This window comes from Bufo gargarizans, chromosome 10, assembly GCF_014858855.1.
Source record: "Bufo gargarizans isolate SCDJY-AF-19 chromosome 10, ASM1485885v1, whole genome shotgun sequence".
Lineage (NCBI taxonomy): Eukaryota > Metazoa > Chordata > Amphibia > Anura > Bufonidae > Bufo > Bufo gargarizans.
Window position 1 is genome coordinate 64,539,514 of NC_058089.1, and position 7,725 is coordinate 64,547,238.

The following is a 7,725-nucleotide window of genomic DNA, read 5'->3' on the forward strand; positions in this document are numbered from 1 at the left end:
TTGTCCGGATCCGTCATGTACTCCATTTGTCGGAATTACACGCCGGATCCTGAAAAACACGTAAGAACGCATAATGTTTTCTTTCCGGATGCGTCTTTCCGGCTTTTTTTTGGGTAAGAGACTGATCCGGAAATCCTGAAGCCAACATAAACGTTTTTTTTCCGGATCCGTCGCACAGATCTGGTATGGGGCCGGATCCATACGATGGATCCGGAAAAAAAAAACACGTTGATGTTGGCTTCAGGATTTCCGGATCAGTCTCTTTTCGCGCCCGCCAAGCCGTTCCTACTTCCTGGCGCAGGTGCAACTTCCGGATCCGTTGTTGCGTCGTAACAACTGAAGATGTTAAGACGGATCCGGAATAATACATTTCAATGGGCTAATATTCCATCCGTCGATGCGGCAAGTGTTCAGGATTTTTGACCGGAGCAAAAAGCGCAGCATGCTGCAGTATTTTCTCCGGCCAAAAAACGTTCCGGTCCTGAACTGAAGACATCCTGATGCATCCTGAACGGATTTCTCTCCATTCAGAATGCATAGGGATAATCCTGATCAGGATTTTTCCGGCATAGAGCCCAGACGACGGAAAAGAAAAGCGCAAATGTGAAAGAGCCCTTAGGCTACTTTCACACTCGAGTTTTGTGCGGATCCGTTTTGTAGCTGGACAGACGGATCCACACCGATAAATTCAAACGCTTGTATCTGTTAGTAACGGATGCATTTACATTGTTCATAAAAATAAAATAAGTCGAAGTCAAAACGGATCCGTCTTGACTTACATTGAAAGTCAATGGGGGACGGATCAGTTTTCAATTGCACCATATTGTCAGTGAAAAATGGATCCGTCCCCATTGACTTACATTGTAACTTTAGACAGATCCGTTAGGCTCCGCATAGTTAGACGGTCACCAAAACGCTGCAAGATCCTTATCCATTCAGAATGCATTGCAGCTTAACTGATCCGTTTTGGGCCTCTTGTGAGAGCCCTGAAACGGATCTCACAAGCGTACCCAGAAACGCTAGTATGGAAGTAGCCTTACTATTTCAGTGATTTTCTTGTTAGTTCAGGAGATGGTATCGACAAGTCTGCTGATATCGCACAGACTAGTTGCTTTAACCCCTTAGGGACACAGCCTTATTTCACCTTAAGGACTAGGCCATTTTTTGCAAATCTGACCAGTGTCACTTTAAGTGCTGATAACTTTAAATTGCTTTGACTTATCCAGGCCATTCTGAGATTGTTTTTTCGTCACATATTGTACTTCATGACACTGGTAAAATGAAGTAAAAAAAAAAATATTTTTTTGCATAAAAAAATACCTAATTTACCCCAAATTTGGAAAAATTAGCAAATTTCAAAGTTTCTCTACTTCTGTAATACATAGTAATACCCCCCAAAATGGTGATGACTTTACATTCCCCATATGTCTACTTCATGTTTGAATTATTTTGGGAATGATATTTTATTTTTTGGGGATGTTACAAGGTTTAGAAGCAAATCCTGAAATTTTTCAGAAATTTACAGGGACCACTACAGGTCTGAAGTCACTTTGCAGGGCTTATATAATAGAAACCACCCAAAAAGGACCCCATTCTATAAACTACACCCCTCAAGGTATTCAAAACTGATTTTACAAACTTCTTTAACCCTTTAGGTGTTGCAAAAGAGTTATTGGCAAATGGGGATAATTTTCAATTTGCAAGGGTTAACAGCCAAACAAGACTGTATCTTTATTGCCCCGACTGCCGTTTACAGAAACACCCCATGTGTGGACGTACAATACTGTATGGCCACACAGCGGGGCGTAGAGTGAAAGGTGCGCAGTTTGGTTTTTGGAAGGCAGATTTTGCTGGACTGGTTTATTTACACCATGTACCATTTGAAGCCCCTCTGATGCACCCCTAGAGTAGAAACTCCATAAAAGTGACACCATCTAAGAAACTACACCCCTCAAGGTATTCAAAACTGATTTTACAAACTTTGTTAACCCTTTAGGTGTTGCACAAGATTTAATGGAAAATAGGGATACAATTTCAAAATTTCACTTTTTTTGGCAGATTTTCCATTTTAATATATTTTTTCCAGTTACAAAGCAAGGGTTAACAGCAAAACAAAACTCATTATTTATGGTCCCGATTCTGTAGTTTACAGAAACACCCCATATGTGGTTGTAAACTGCTGTACGGGCACACGGCAGGGCGCAGAAGGAAAGGAATGCCATACGTTTTTTGGAAGGCAGATTTTGCTGGACTGTTTTTTTGACACCATGTCCCATTTGAAGCCCCCGTGATGCACCCCTAGAGTAGAAACTCCAAAAAAGTGACCCCATTTTAGAATCTACAGGATAAGGTGGCAGTTTTGTTGGTACTAGTTTAGGTTACATATGATTTTTGGTTGCTCTATATTACACTTTTTGTGAGGCAAGGTAACAAGAAATAGCTGTTTTGGCACAGTTTTTTTTTGTTTTTTACAACATTCATCTGACAGATTAGATCATGTGGTAATTTTATAGAGCAGGTTGTCACCGACGCTGCGATACCTAATATGTATACAATTATTTTTATTTATGTAGGTTTTACACAATGATTTCATTTTTAAAACAAAAAAAATGTTTTAGTGTCTCCATAGTCTAAGAGCCATAGTTTTTTCAGTTTTTGGGCGATTATCTTAACCACTTCAACCCCGCTAGCTGAAACCCCCTTCATGACCAGAGCACTTTTTACACTTCGGCACTACACTCCTTTCACCGTTTATCGCTCGGTCATGCAACTTACCACCCAAATTAATTTTACCTCCTTTTCTTCTCACTAATAGAGCTTTCATTTGGTGATATTTTATTGCTGCTGACATTTTTTGTTATTAATCAAAATGTAATGATTTTTTTGCAAAAAAACGACATTTTTCACTTTCAGCTGTAAAATTTTGCAAAAAAAACCCGACATCCATATATAAATTTTTCGCCAAATTTATTGTTCTACATGTCTTTGATAAAAAAAAAAAGGTTTGGGCAAAAAAAAAAAAATGGTTTAGGTAAAAGTTATAGCGTTTACACACTATGGTACAAAAATGTGAATTTCCGCTTTTTGAAACAGCTCTGACTTTCTGAGCACCTGTCATGATTCCTGAGGTTCTACAATGCCCAAACAGTAGAAAAACCCCACAAATGACCCCATTTCGGAAAGTAGACACCCTAAGGTATTCGCTGATGGGCATAGTGAGTTCATAGAACTTTTTATTTTTTGTCACAAGTTAGCGGAAAATGATTATTATTATTATTTTTTCCTTACAAAGTCTCATATTCCACTAACTTGCGACAAAAAATAACAAATTCTAGGAACTCACCATGCCCCTCACAGAATACCTTGGGGTGTCTTCTTTCCAAAATGGGGTCACTTGTGGGGTAGTTATACTGTCCTGGCAATTTAGGGGCCCATATGTGTGAGAAGTACTTTGCAATCAAAATCTGTAAAAAATGACCGGTGAAATCCGAAAGGTGCACTTTGGAATGTGGGTCCCTTTGCCCACCTAGGCTGCAAAAAAGTGTGACACATCTGGTATCGCCGTACTCAGGAGAAGTTGGGGAATGTGTTTTGGGGTGTCATTTTACATATACCCATGCTGGGTGAGAGAAATATCTTGGCAAAAGACAACTTTTCCATTTTTTTATTCAAAGTTGGCATTTGACCAAGATATTTATCTCACCCAGCATGGGTATATGTAAAATGACACCCCAAAACACATTCCCCAGCTTCTCCTGAGTACGGCGATACCACATGTGTCACACTTTTGCGCATCTAGGCTGCAAAAGTGCCCAAATTCCTTTTAGGAGGGCATTTTTAGACATTTGGATCCCAGACTTCTTCTCACACTTTAGGGCCCCTAAAAAGCCAGGGCAGTATAAATACCCCACATGTGACCCCACTTTGGAAAGAAGACACCCCAAGGTATTCAATGAGGGGCATGGCGAGTTCATAGAAATGTATTTTTTTGGCATAAGTTAGCGGAAATTGATTTTTTTTTTGTTTTTTCTCACAAAGTCTCACTTTCCGCTAACTTAGGACAAAAATTTAAATCTTTCATGGACTCAATATGCCCCTCAGCGAATACCTTGGGGTGTCTTCTTTCCAAAATTGGGTCAGTTGTGGGGTGTTTGAACTGCCCTGGCATGAGGGTCTCCACAATCATTACATGTATGGCCAGCATTAGGAGTTTTTGCTATTCTCCTTTATATTGAGCATACAGGTAATGAGATTTTTTTTTCCGTTCAGTCTCTGGGCTGAAAGAAAAAAATGAATGGCACAGATTTCTTCATTCGCATCGATCAATGTGGATGAAAAAATCTCTGCCAAAAAAAAAAAAAAAGAGGGGAAAGGCGTCTGCCAGGACATAGAAGCTCCGCCCAACATCCATACCCACTTAGCTCGTATGCCCTGGCAACCATTCACATCAATCGATGTGGATGAATAAATCATTGCTTCCTCAGCTCGTATGCATCGGCAAACGTATCTGTTACTGCAGAGTAGAAATCTCGTCTTGCAGCGCCGCATACACCGACTTGCGTGTAATCTGACAGCAGCGCAATGCTTCTGTCAGAATGCACATCAGTGCTGCAGCTAGTAGATCGGTTGGTCCACCTGGAATGCAAAAAAAAGAAAAAACCAGGCCACAACGCAATAATTTCATTAACTTTGGAACAGAATACATAAACTTTAACTTTTTGAACTAAACATTAACCTGTTTGCTTACTGGTGTTTTTTTTTTTACCTTTATAGAACAAACCTCTCCTTCCCCATGGGTCAATGTGCAAAGCGCAAATCGCCCAAAGATGTGGCGAAGTGCGTTATGCACTTTGTCCCATGTGAAAGGAGACGTTTGCAGCAGCTGTGTGAGTGAATGGGCCCTAATAGCCCTGTAAGCCTGTCCTGGTGAGATGATTTCTATGCTAATAGTGTACCTGTGAGTGGTACTTCCGGAAACACTCTCCAAAGCATAGGGCAGGGTGGTCAGGACAGAAATAGTGGGTGTCACGCCTTATTCCACTCCTGCTACAGACACGACATTTTTTTCGGGGTGGCCTTCGGTTTGAGGTACCAGGAACGACACTGGGGAAATGTCGCTCGTGTAGACGGCTAACTACACTGGTGGATGGGGCCACGGAAACTCCTGGGTACAGGAGGTTCGCGATGATCTCTTCCTGAAATTTGAGGAAGGATCCAGTTCTCCCAGCCTTACTGTAGAGAACAAAACTATTGTACAGAGCCAATTGAATTAAATATACAGACACCTTCTTATACCAGCGTCTGGTTCTGCGGGACACTAAATACGGAGCCAACATCTGGTCATTGAAGTCCACCCCTCCCATGTGAAGGTTATAGTCGTGGACTGAGAGGGGCTTTTCAATGACACGGGTTGCTCGCTCAATTTGTATTGTCATGTCTGCGTGAATGGAGGAGAGCATGTAAACGTCACGCTTGTCTCTCCATTTCACCGCGAGCAGTTCTTCGTTACACAGTGTGGCCCTCTGTCCCCTTGCAAGACGGGTGATAACGAGCCGTTGGGGGAAGCCCGCGCGACTAGTTCGCGCGGTACCACAGGCGCCAATCCGTTCTAGAAACAAATGCCTAAAGAGGGCCACACTTGTGTAAAAATTGTCCACATAAAGATGGTACCCCTTGCCGAATAAAGGTGACACCAAGTCCCAAACTGTCTTCCCACTGCTCCCCAGGTAGTCAGGGCAACCGACCGGCTCCAGGGTCTGATCTTTTCCCTCATAGATCCGAAATTTGTGGGTATAGCCTGTGGCCCTTTCACAGAGCTTATACAATTTGACCCCATACCGGGTGCACTTGCTTGGGATGTATTGTTTGAAGCCAAGGCGCCCGGTAAAATGTATCAGGGACTCGTCTACGCAGATGTTTTGCTCAGGGGTATACAAATCTGCAAATTTCAGGTTGAAATGGTCTATGAGGGGCCGAATTTTGTGGAGCCGGTCAAAAGCAGGGTGGCCTCTGGGACGGGAGGTGCTGTTATCACTAAAGTGCAGGAAACGCAGGATGGTCTCAAATCGTGTCCTGGACATAGCAGCAGAGAACATGGGCACGTGATGAATTGGGTTCGTGGACCAATATGACCGCAATTCATGCTTTTTAGTTAGACCCATGTTGAGGAGGAGGCCCAGAAAAGTTTTAATTTCGGAAACTTGGACTGGTTTCCACCGGAAAGACTGGGCATAAGAGCTTCCCGGGTTGGCGGATATAAATTGTGTGGCATACCGATTTGTTTCGGCCACGACTAAGTCCAAGAGCTCCGCAGTCAAGAACAGCTCAAAAAATCCCAGGGCCGAACCGATCTGAGCTGTCTCAACCCGAACTCCAGACTGGGCAGTGAAAGGGAAAACTACAGGTGCGGCTGAAGTTGGAGACTGCCAATCAGGGTTTGCCAGCACCTCAGGGATTCTAGGGGCTCTACGGGCACCTCTTTGTGGTGGCTGCGACGGGGTCACTACTGCTCGTGCCACCGTACCAGCTTCAACTGCTCTTCTGGTGCTCGCCACTTCACCAGGTTGTACGGCAGTGCTGGTACTAGGTCCAGGAAGGGCTGGGCTGCTGGTGTATGCCTCACCACGTAATCCGACAGCACCAGCCCCACTCTGCTGCTCTTGAAGCGGATCCTGCGCAACCTGCGGTCTAGCGACACGGGGCCGGGTACGCCTGGTGCTATCAGGGACCTCAGCCTCCTCGTCCGAACTTTGGGTCAGAGAGCCACTGCTTTCTACAGGTTCGTATTCTGACCCGCTAGATTCGTCAGATGAGGGTTCCCATTCCTCATCCGACTGGGTCAGAAGCCTGTAGGCCTCTTCAGAAGAATACCCCCTGTTAGACATTTGGGCAACTAAATTTAGGGGTATTCCCTGAGACTACCCAAGAAAAAAAAAGCAAGCCTGTCTTACAAAGGGGAGGCTAGCGAAGTACCGGAGGCCGCTGAGGTTGATAAAAAAAATATCAAAACTGATTTTTTTTTATCGCCGCAGTGCGTGTAAAGTGAATGTGCAGTGATCAAAAAATATATAAAATTTTGTCACTGCGGTGGGGCGGGCGTGGGCGAACGATCGGGCAAACACTGCATTTTGGGTGGAGGGCGAACTAAAGTGACACTAATACAATTATAGATCTGACCGTGATCAGTTTTGATCACTTTCAGATACTATAAAAGTACAAATGCTGATTAGCGATACGCTAATCAGCGAATAACGGACTGCGGTGCGGTGGGCTGGGCGCTAACTGATCGCTAAACTACATAACCAAGGGGCCTAAACTATACCTAAAACCTAACGGTCAATACCAGTGAAAAAAAAAAAAGTGACAGTTTGCACTGATCACTTTTTTCCTTTTCACTAGTGATTGACAGGGGCAAGAAGGGGTGATCAAAGGGTTAATTGGGTGCTGGGAGGTGATCTGGGGGCTAAGTGTGGTGTAGTGGGTACTCACAGTGATGTGTGCTCCTCTGCTGGAACCAACCGACCAAAAGAAGGAGCAGAGGAGCACAGCAGCCATATAACCCCATCATATTTACTAATATGATGGGTTATCTGGCTGCTGATTAGTTTTTTTGAAAATCATCAACCTGCCAGCCAATGATCGTGGCTGGCAGGTTGATGACGAACTTGTTCTTTGAATTTTGCCGGCCCGCGATGCGCATGCGCGGGCCGGCTTCCCCGGAAATCT